Below are 11,533 nucleotides of genomic sequence, written 5' to 3'. Positions count from 1 at the left end.
TAAAAGAAGTTAAAAGATAAGTGTTAAGGACCTTTTTTTTTTTTCTTTTTTTTTTTTTTCTTTTTTTTTTTTTTTTTTTTGGGAGAATAAAACAAGATTTAGTAGCTTTCCACTTAATTTAAATGAAAAGAATTGCTACCTTACATATTGCACTGATAATGCGGGGGAGAGCGAAAACAAAACCGCCTTTGTGGCACTGACACCTCCTTTAGTTGTTGTGAAGAAACTTTTCCCCTCGGTATCTGCTAACCAATTCTAATTAATGCTGCACATTCCTCCACTGAAATCATTTAATGCATAACAAGGGGGTGGGAAAAAAAAAAAAAAAGTGAGAGAGAGAGAAAGAGAGAGAGAGAGAGAGAGAGGGAAGAGATTCTCAATGCTGATGATTGCCCTGTTCGAATTATGGGAGTGAAAGCCTGGGCCCCCCTAACCTACTGTCTATAAAGCAGAGCTTTGAAAGAGAGCTGCGCCCTACAAAAGCTGTCAATCTCCCCTGCCCCGAAAGCCTGGGTTCACATGGATTCCTGTGACAGCCCTCCTCCCCCACACACAATACATCAATCTGTCTCTCCCCCGAGCACCCACAGCCCATTGTCCGGCCCGCAGGTGCCTCATACAGCACCCATGGCCGCCCCCGGCCCCTGGGAACGGCCGGACAAAGGGCCGGGCAGATGGGCCGAGGGGAATGGGGCAGCCCACGGCTACTTGGGGTTTGGCTTTTTTGGGGGTGTCTCTGCTTCAGATTGGCATCTTCCATCCCCCTTGGCAAAGCTGGTCACCCAGCAGTGAGGAGGGTTTGGTGCTCGGTCTCTGGCATCATGAGAAGTGGGTGTTGAGGTGGATGGCGGCGTTTCTGAGGGGTCAGGAAACCCAGAGGCAGCAGCTGCTCCTGCCCAAGGAGCTGGGAAGGAGCTCAAACTCTCTTCCCAACATCTCAATGGGCAAGCAAGCCCTGGGCACCTGTCTGCTCTGAATTACCTGTGTCTGTCTGGCACAAGGGCAGGTGGGCACCCAGCTGTCCAGTCCTGGTGGCCCTGAAAGGAGCTGACTGGCCACCTGGTCTTGGGCAGTGAAGGTCTGCCCTGGAACAGCATTCCAGGTTTTCTGCAGACCTTGAACAAACTGCTGCGTCCCTTGGTGTCTCAGGCGGCCTCCATGTGTAATGTTAGTGTTAGATTTTCTTTTCCTTCCTTGTTGGTAGGAGCTATAAATTTTGGGAGAGGGGGATGTGTCTGTGTGATTGCACAGGAGGACATTCCTGCCCTAAATTAGTGGCAGCAGTAATGTGGATGGCACAGAGGAGCTTCTGACATGCAGTGATAAAGGTGACACTGGTTCTGCTGCTGCTGCTGCTGCTGTCCCCGTCTGAGCTGGGAATGTGCCGTGCTCTGCCTCTCCCCATGCCCCTTAGACCTGCAGGACTGAGTCAGGTTTGGAGAATCCAGAGGACAGCCATGGAGCCTGGTGTGACAGGGAACTGCACAAGGAGGCTGAGCGTGGAGAAGAGGGAGCTCATCCCTCACATGCTGGCACAAGGGGTGTGTGAATGGCTGTTAGCTGCTGGGTTTTCCCAACTCTTTAGAGCACAGGGCTTCTAATCTCTTCCAGTGGAAATACACAGTCTTCTCAAGAAGAATTGTAACCCTAAGAGTTGCTTAATAACCTTGCCTTTACTGAAGTTAAAATTTGCATGAAATAAGCTTCTTTCAATTCCTCTTTACGTATACCAAAATCAAGGAAGCAAACAAAAAATAACAGCGCAGGCTTGACTCCTTAAAGCTCCTTCCTAGATAATTTTTTTCTAGGGTGTCCCAGGAAGTCTCCTTTTCTCCTCAGCAGTGCCACAGCCCCGTGTTCCAGAGCTGCACCCTCAGCTGCAGGTTTGGCTGGGTGCTGAGGACATCCCAGAGCTCCGTGGTGTGGCTCCTGCAGCCCTGAGCTGAGTGCAGGCTAATTGCTGAGGGATTTCCTTTGCACTGGCTGAGGTTCTGCTTCAGTGCCTGCAAATTAAAGTGACACTGCAATTCAAGCCAGCACAATGCAACGATGCTCCTGCTGCTTTGATCTTGGTCCTTAGATAGATAACTCCTTAAAAATAAGAAAAAAGAGGAACTGCTGACTAATTTGGTACGAAGCATCAGCCAGAGATCAAAAATGTCCACATGCAGAGCCTGCTTGTAGGTGTGATGATGACATCTGTAGGTGAAGGCAGGTAAAAATCTGGTTCACCTGCAGCAGGTGTGCTCCACTTTGCTGGCTGAACATCTACATTTCAACTTTCATTTCATTTGGATGTTTTATAAACATCAGCCAGAGCTGGGGCTGAGAGAAACAACACGGTCCAGGTGAGCCTAAGGACAAAACAGTTTGCTTTGAGCTTATTTAAGGAAAATATCCCAGATGTAGGATGCTCTGTAGCAGTGAAGCAAGGAGCTGAGTGTCTGAACAGAAGTGGTTTCATGGCTGTTGACATTTGCTCAGTTTGGACTGGCAGAGCATCTTCAGGCAGATTTTGAGCCTCCTGCCAAAATACACAGCAAAAGTAAATTCACATTTCTGTTGACTTGTTTCAAAAACTTCTTACAGTATGAGAACAAATGATGCTGTTGCCTGATACTTCTGGTTTTCTGAATTCTCCTTCAAGACTAGGTGAGTGTATTCCTCAGTGTATCAGAACATAGACAAGCTTAGCTGATCCAAGCTGAGCTTTATTTACAACAGGTTCCTACTGCTGTCAGTAGTAACATTGCTCCAGCTTCAAGTGTAGGACCGAGTCTTAGAACAGGGGTTTACAAGCAATTCTCATCCTCAATTCTGTGAATGTTGCTGTCAAGCAGCAGCTTTTGTTTCCTTTTCAGGACCAGGTTGGCTCCAAATCTCCTCAAAGATTCAGTGTTTAATACAGTTCACTAAAGACAGGTGTGTTCAGCCTGTGCTGGGACAGGCCAACTGTGCAAAATAAAAATTAGCTGGGTAGCATCACAGTTTGCCTTTCTTCTGGACCTCAGCTTTTAAATCGTTGTGGCCACAAGTGACATGGAAATGTTGCCCTGAAGGCAGCAGTTCACCAAAGAGAGTTTGAGAGGGACACTCTCTCCTTGAGCAGGCAAAAACCTCCCTGATGTGCCTGACCACTTTGTTGTGATTATCTGCACAAGAAGTCAGGGTCTGGAAGTCCTGGCTACACAGTGCTCTGAATCAAGCTTTGTTCTCCTGAACTCAAACACCTGAAAAGAAGTTTAAACCTACAGGTACAGGAATAAAGTAGTGTAAATATGATACCTCTCTTTAGAGGTAGCTGCTATCACTCAGCAATAAATGAAACCCTCAAGGCTGGGTCTTTTGAAGACCTATCTTCTTTCTGATATAATCAACCTCTTGCACACACACGAGTTAAAAATAAAGGCACAGCCTGGCCACTGAGATGAGCTTAGTGAGATCTGATGTACGATTTGCAGTGAGGAAAGTGCAGCTGAGCTGTGGAAGTGATTCATTACCCGTGCATTCAGCTCCAGCACAGTGTTGCAGACAGTTATTCTGGGCCTTAATTGCTTCTGTTAACATCATATTCTAGAGCTCATTAGTGATAAACAATGTGTATTAATATCATTCAGACAAGAACTAAAGATTAAGGTGGAAATCCATTTGCTGTGATGGCCATTAGTCAATTCAGAGCTGTTGAATGATGCTTGAGAATCTAAGATGAATTGGGAGAGTCAATATTTCATCAGGCAGATCCTCTCATCCTCCTGTGAAAAGTTCTTTGTCTAGAAAAAAAGTTACTTAATGAAAAGTGCATGCTTGGAAAGGACACACACTGAGTCCTGCCCTGCTGGTCTCCAGCAGTTTCAGTCCTCAAGGGTGGATGAGGCCTGTCTTGGGTCTGAGGGAAGTGTGTCTACTTTGGGAGAATCATAATGCTTCTCCCAATGTAAGTCTGGCCCAGTGTTGCCAAATTAATTATTTTCAAATGTAGAGACTTCTCAGCTTCAGTTCCATTTTCTGGCCCAGGCAGGTCACTTGTTTTTTTAAGTGAATACGTGCTGGGATTTCTCCAGATGTGACTGACTGAGGGCACAGATTATTGCTTAGTTTGTTCTTAATTAATACTGGGGAGACCCCACAAATGGCTCAGCACCAGGGGGATGAACATGAACAGCACCAGTGGCACAAATAATATTTTCACACTCAGTTGTGTTGCCTGCTCCCTTCTCACACACCTTTTCTTCTCCCCTTCTTCCTGAGTGCCAGAAAATGCTCATTTCTCTTCATAACTTTGCTTTGAGTGTCTTTTTCTTTATGATATGGAAGATCCACGGTGCTGGAGCCTGGGTGATCTGAGGAACAAACATGGTGTGGGTGATGTAAAGGCAAAGCAGCAGCTTCAGTCTTGCAGTGGGGCTCCTGTTCCAGGGCCAGCTGTAGAATTTTTTAGTAGGATCTGGAATATCTTGAGAGAGTTCAAAGAAAAACAAAATATTTAAGATTAAATTCAAGAAACTGCCTTTTTAAAGTTTATTAAAAAAAAAAATAGTAGAGAGGTAGTATGATTATTGAGTTACTTATAAATCAGGGGGTCTGGAAAGGAGTTTATAAACACACCTAGCCCAGCTACAAGCAGGAATTTCCTATTTCCAGTGAAGGTGTGATTTCTTAATAATAAGAGGATTGTACAATGAAAGGTCTTGCTTGGTATCCTTGTTTGGAATACATCTCCAAGATAAAATCTGTTCAACTTCTGGGAAAAATGCTGTAACCTGCTTATGCAGGAGGTCAGACTGGAAGATCCCAGTGCTGCCCATAACAGCCCTCAGAACCCAAACTTCTGTGAAAGTTGGGAAAGTGCTAAAAATTCAGCTGGATATATTTGAATGAAATGATTTCCATGGATAAATTTTATGTGTGAATTGTCTGTCCCTCACCAAAGGGACAGAAATTTCTCCTACTTTTTCTTCTGTTTGTTTGTTTGTTTGTTATCTGGGATGCGATTCAACTAAAGGAGTTACTCCACCCCACACCTGAGAAAGTCAGCTGAAAGTTTCTGCTGTCAGAGATCACCTTTTGCCCGTGCTGAATGACTGCAGAGGTGTTTGGGGTGATAATTGCCAATGTCAGCACAATGATCTCATGTTTAGCCTCGCTTTTTATTTATTCTCCAGCGCAATCATTATTTTCTCTTTTCAGCAGCATTAAGGGGGCATTTCAGTTTACAGGAGGCTGCACAGCTGAGTGAGTGGCTGTCTTTGCCAAACCTCCGGGCTTTTCAGAGCACAAATGCCTCGAGTTACCCTTCTCACTTGGCTCAGCGAGAGGCTCTAGGTGTCCAATGCCCACGGCTAATCCTGCCTTTATTCCTCCCAGCTGCGAGCTGGATGGGCTTTGTAGCTCCCGCGGGAACCACTGAACAGTGCGGGGCTCTTCCCTTCTTCCCTGCAGCGGGGGAGGCTCCTCTGCCCAGAGCCGGGTCCTGGGGACACCCAGGGAGCAGCTCCCGGGGACCTGCGGACAGGGAGTGCCACCTGCTGCGGGTACCACAGCGAGCAGGATGCTTTAGGAGCAGGTACACAGCGAGCTGGGTGTTTTAGGGGCAGGTACGCACCGAGCTGGGTGCTTTAGGGGCAGGTACGCACCGAGCTGGGTGCTTTAGGGGCAGGTACGCACCGAGCTGGGTGCTTTAGGGGCAGGTACGCACCGAGCTGGGTGCTTTAGGGGCAGGTACGCACCGAGCTGGGTGTTTTAGGGGCAGGTACGCACCGAGCTGGGTGCTTTGGGAGCAGGTACGCACCGAGCTGGGTGTTTTAGGGGCAGGTACACAGCGAGCTGGGTGCTTTAGGAGCAGGTACACAGCGAGCTGGGTGTTTTAGGGGCAGGTACGCACCGAGCTGGGTGCTTTAGGGGCAGGTACGCACCGAGCTGGGTGCTTTAGGGGCAGGTACGCACCGAGCTGGGTGCTTTGGGAGAAGGTACACACCGAGCTGGGTGTTTTAGGGGCAGGTACACACCGAGCTGGGTGTTTTAGGGGCAGGTACGCACCGAGCTGGGTGCTTTAGGGGCAGGTACGCACCGAGCTGGGTGTTTTAGGGGCAGGTTCCACAGCGAGCTGGGTGCTTTAGGGGCAGGTACACAGCGAGCTGGGTGCTTTAGGAGCAGGTACACACCGAGCTGGGTGTTTTAGGGGCAGGTTCCACAGCGAGCTGGGTGCTTTAGGGGCAGGTTCCACAGCGAGCTGGGTGTTTTAGGGGCAGGTTCCACAGCGAGCTGGGTGTTTTAGGGGCAGGTTCCACGGCGAGCTGGGTGCTTTGGGAGCAGGTACACACCAAGCTGGGTGTTTTAGGGGCAGGTTCCACAGCGAGCTGGGTGTTTTAGGGGCAGGTACGCACCGAGCTGGGTGCTTTAGGGGCAGGTACGCACCGAGCTGGGTGCTTTAGGGGCAGGTACGCACCGAGCTGGGTGTTTTAGGGGCAGGTTCCACAGCGAGCTGGGTGTTTTAGGGGCAGGTTCCACAGCGAGCTGGGTGTTTTAGGGGCAGGTTCCACAGCGAGCTGGGTGCTTTAGGGGCAGGTACACACCGAGCTGGGTGCTTTAGGGGCAGGTACGCACCGAGCTGGGTGCTTTAGGGGCAGGTACGCACCGAGCTGGGTGTTTTAGGGGCAGGTTCCACAGCGAGCTGGGTGTTTTAGGGGCAGGTTCCACAGCGAGCTGGGTGTTTTAGGGGCAGGTTCCACAGCGAGCTGGGTGCTTTAGGGGCAGGTACACAGCGAGCTGGGTGCTTTAGGAGCAGGTACACACCAAGCTGGGTGTTTTAGGGGCAGGTTCCACGGCGAGCTGGGTGCTTTAGGAGCAGGTTCCACGGCGAGCTGGGTGCTTTAGGTGCAGGTACGCACCGAGCTGGGTGCTTTAGGGGCAGGTTCCACAGCGAGCTGGGTGCTTTAGGGGCAGGTACGCACCGAACTGGGTGCTTTAGGGGCAGGTACGCACCGAGCTGGGTGTTTTAGGGGCAGGTACGCACCGAGCTGGGTGCTTTGGGAGCAGGTACGCACCGAGTTGGGTGCTTTGGGAGCAGGTACGCACCGAGCTGGGTCCTTTAGGGGCAGGTACGCACCAAGCTGGGTGTTTTAGGGGCAGGTACGCACCGAGCTGGGTGCTTTAGGGGCAGGTACACAGCGAGCTGGGTGCTTTGGGAGCAGGTACGCACCGAGCTGGGTGCTTTGGGAGCAGGTACGCACCGAGCTGGGTGCTTTAGGGGCAGGTACGCACCGAGCTGGGTGCTTTAGGGGCAGGTACGCACCGAGCTGGGTGCTTTAGGAGCAGGTTCCACGGCGAGCTGGGTGCTTTAGGAGCAGGTTCCACGGCGAGCTGGGTGCTTTAGGGGCAGGTACGCACCGAGCTGGGTGCTTTAGGGGCAGGTACGCACCGAGCTGGGTGTTTTAGGGGCAGGTACGCAGCGAGCTGGGTGCTTTAGGGGCAGGTACGCACCGAGCTGGGTGCTTTAGGAGCAGGTTCCACGGCGAGCTGGGTGTTTTAGGGGCAGGTACGCACCGAGCTGGGTGCTTTAGGGGCAGATACGCACCGAGCTGGGTGCTTTAGGGGCAGGTACACAGCGAGCTGGGTGCTTTAGGAGCAGGTACACACCGAGCTGGGTGCTTTGGGAGCAGGTTCCACGGCGAGCTGGGTGCTTTAGGGGCAGGTTCCACAGCGAGCTGGGTGCTTTAGGGGCAGGTACGCACCGAGCTGGGTGTTTTAGGGGCAGGTACACAGCGAGCTGGGTGCTTTAGGGGCAGGTACGCACCGAGCTGGGTGCTTTAGGGGCAGGTACGCACCGAGCTGGGTGTTTTAGGGGCAGGTTCCACAGCGAGCTGGGTGCTTTAGGGGCAGGTACACACCGAGCTGGGTGCTTTAGGGGCAGGTACGCACCGAGCTGGGTGCTTTAGGGGCAGGTACGCACCGAGCTGGGTGTTTTAGGGGCAGGTTCCACAGCGAGCTGGGTGCTTTAGGGGCAGGTACGCACCGAGCTGGGTGCTTTGGGAGAAGGTACACACCGAGCTGGGTGTTTTAGGGGCAGGTACACACCGAGCTGGGTGTTTTAGGGGCAGGTACGCACCGAGCTGGGTGTTTTAGGGGCAGGTACACAGCGAGCTGGGTGCTTTAGGAGCAGGTACACACCAAGCTGGGTGTTTTAGGGGCAGGTTCCACGGCGAGCTGGGTGCTTTAGGAGCAGGTTCCCCAGCGAGCTGGGTGCTTTAGGGGCAGGTACGCACCGAGCTGGGTGCTTTAGGAGCAGGTACGCACCGAGCTGGGTGTTTCAGGAGCAGGTACGCACCGAGCTGGGTGCTTTAGGGGCAGGTACGCACCGAGCTGGGTGCTTTGGGAGCAGGTACGCACCGAGCTGGGTGTTTTAGGAGCAGGTACGCACCGAGCTGGGTGTTTTAGGGGCAGGTACACAGCGAGCTGGGTGTTTTAGGGGCAGGTACGCACCGAGCTGGGTGTTTTAGGGGCAGGTACACAGCGAGCTGGGTGCTTTAGGGGCAGGTTCCACGGCGAGCTGGGTGTTTTAGGGGCAGGTTCCACAGCGAGCTGGGTGCTTTAGGAGCAGGTTCCACACCGAGCTGGGTGCTTTAGGGGCAGGTACGCACCGAGCTGGGTGCTTTAGGGGCAGGTACGCACCGAGCTGGGTGCTTTGGGGGCAGGTACGCACCGAGCTGGGTGTTTTAGGAGCAGGTACGCACCGAGCTGGGTGTTTTAGGAGCAGGTACGCACCGAGCTGGGTGTTTTAGGAGCAGGTACACAGCGAGCTGGGTGCTTTAGGGGCAGGTACGCACCGAGCTGGGTGCTTTAGGGGCAGGTACGCACCGAGCTGGGTGTTTTAGGGGCAGGTACGCACCGAGCTGGGTGCTTTAGGGGCAGGTACGCACCGAGCTGGGTGCTTTAGGGGCAGGTACGCACCGAGCTGGGTGCTTTAGGGGCAGGTACGCACCGAGCTGGGTGCTTTAGGGGCAGGTACGCACCGAGCTGGGTGCTTTAGGGGCAGGTACGCACCGAGCTGGGTGCTTTGGGAGCAGGTACGCACCGAGCTGGGTGCTTTAGGGGCAGGTACGCACCGAGCTGGGTGCTTTAGGGGCAGGTTCCACGGCGAGCTGGGTGCTTTAGGGGCAGGTACGCACCGAGCTGGGTGCTTTAGGGGCAGGTACACACCGAGCTGGGTGTTTTAGGGGCAGGTACATAGCGAGCAGGATGCTTTGGGAGCAGGTACGCACCGAGCTGGGTGCTTTAGGGGCAGGTACGCACCGAGCTGGGTGCTTTAGGAGCAGGTTCCACGGCGAGCTGGGTGCTTTAGGGGCAGGTACGCACCGAGCTGGGTGTTTTAGGGGCAGGTACGCACCGAGCTGGGTGCTTTAGGGGCAGGTACACAGCGAGCTGGGTGCTTTAGGGGCAGGTACGCACCGAGCTGGGTGCTTTGGGAGAAGGTACACACCGAGCTGGGTGTTTTAGGGGCAGGTACACAGCGAGCTGGGTGTTTTAGGGGCAGGTACGCACCGAGCTGGGTGTTTTAGGGGCAGGTACACAGCGAGCTGGGTGCTTTAGGGGCAGGTACGCACCGAGCTGGGTGCTTTAGGGGCAGGTACGCACCGAGCTGGGTGTTTTAGGGGCAGGTTCCACAGCGAGCTGGGTGCTTTAGGGGCAGGTACACAGCGAGCTGGGTGCTTTAGGAGCAGGTACACACCAAGCTGGGTGTTTTAGGGGCAGGTTCCACAGCGAGCTGGGTGCTTTAGGAGCAGGTTCCACGGCGAGCTGGGTGCTTTAGGAGCAGGTTCCACAGCGAGCTGGGTGCTTTAGGGGCAGGTACGCACCGAGCTGGGTGCTTTAGGAGCAGGTTCCACGGCGAGCTGGGTGCTTTGGGAGCAGGTACGCACCGAGCTGGGTGCTTTGGGAGCAGGTACGCACCGAGCTGGGTGTTTTAGGAGCAGGTACGCACCGAGCTGGGTGTTTTAGGAGCAGGTACGCACCGAGCTGGGTGCTTTAGGGGCAGGTACGCACCGAGCTGGGTGCTTTGGGAGCAGGTACGCACCGAGCTGGGTGCTTTAGGGGCAGGTTCCACGGCGAGCTGGGTGCTTTAGGGGCAGGTTCCACGGCGAGCTGGGTGTTTGGGAGCAGGTTCCACACCAAGAAGGGTGCTTTGGGAGTGGGTTTCACATTGAGCACGATGCTTTAGGAACAGGCAGCAACCACCTGTAACATTTTAATTCACCTCCTTGTCCAGATTTTTCCAGGCTAGAGCTCAGGTAATGCTCTCCTCAGCTGCCACTGATGGTCAGGGTGCTACAGGAGGAGAAGCACTGACTGGATTGCTACAGTTTGTGTAGGAAAAGGAATTCATTGCATGTGAGTCCTCTCTTGATTTGATTTTTCAAACTTAGAGCAAGTTTTACTTTATATTTTAACTTCTGAGAAGCAGCACGCTTTCAGAAGTCTATAACACTGACAAAATTCAAAACTGTGTTCCAGTTCCATAATTCTAAAATGTGTACCAAAATGATATTTTGTAACCTTAGCCTTTAGTGGATCATACCAGCAGCTTATCACCACCGTTAATCAGAAGAAAATCTTAATTTATAGCAATTGAGGGTATTAATTCTTTTAAAAATGGTGAATAGGGAAAAAAAATCATTTAAAACGATCTGTCTGTGAGTTAGGATCCTCCCTCTTGCAATCAATGACTGTCAGAGCCCTGGGGGCACTAATGGGTCCTATCCCAGTCCCCTGGGTTATCCTATCCCTTTGCTGCAGCCTGAAAATGAGGAGCTAAACCAAACTACAGACCAGTCTGTCATGATGCAGTTTTAATAGAAATGCTGACACCCCTTCACTCTTTTCCACAGCTCAGAGAACTGGGAAGAAGAAGAGATTTCATAAAAAGCAAACAAACCAAACCAGAGAGGATGCACAGGATAAAGAGTATTTGGCTCCACACCTTTAATCACAGTGCCACGTCAGGGAGCGTTTGCATTGGTGTACCTGCTTTATTTTACCTTTTATTTTCACCTAAGAAATTGAAGCAGTTGTGACCCACCCTAATTTCTAGAGCTGACATAATGCCTTGGCAAGGCAACAAGACCCCTGTCCCAGCCAGGAGCCAGCTGCAGAAAAGTAGGGAAAATAAACTGCTCTGGAATTTTCTGGAGTGTGAAAGTGCTTGTAGGTTTTGAGTTTGGGTTTGGTAGTAGCTGAATTAGCTCACGCATCTTTTGGGAGGGAATCTTCAGCCTTAAAGCACATTGTCCTAAAAAAGGGCTTCCCCTGGTCAGGTCCCTCACACAGGGTTGTACTCTCTCGCACTCCTTTGGGTTTCTCCCACCTGATACTGGGCTCTGTGGATTGTTTTTCCATGTCCTGACAGCTGGAAGTCTGGCTGGTTCCTCTGGGCACTTAGGGCCCTGCTGTGGACGTTTCTCTTGTAAAGACATCACCAGAAGCTGGTTTAGTGCTTCTGGAATCGCCTACAAGAGAACATGAGCTGGTGAAGGGTGAAAAC

General features: G+C 52.1%; 1 long non-coding RNA gene across 1 annotated transcript; it reads left to right on the top strand.

Moving 5' to 3' along the window:
- The first annotated feature begins 10,157 nt into the window (after positions 1 to 10,157).
- On the top strand, positions 10,158 to 11,176 carry LOC125333315. Its single transcript, XR_007206830.1, has 2 exons — positions 10,158 to 10,383; positions 10,881 to 11,176. It is a non-coding gene; the product is annotated as an uncharacterized LOC125333315 (long non-coding RNA).
- The last annotated feature ends 357 nt before the right edge of the window (positions 11,177 to 11,533 follow it).

This window comes from Corvus hawaiiensis, chromosome 14, assembly GCF_020740725.1.
Source record: "Corvus hawaiiensis isolate bCorHaw1 chromosome 14, bCorHaw1.pri.cur, whole genome shotgun sequence".
Lineage (NCBI taxonomy): Eukaryota > Metazoa > Chordata > Aves > Passeriformes > Corvidae > Corvus > Corvus hawaiiensis.
The sequence above is the reverse complement of the archived record's forward strand: the minus strand, read 5'-3'. Positions and strand labels throughout refer to the sequence as shown.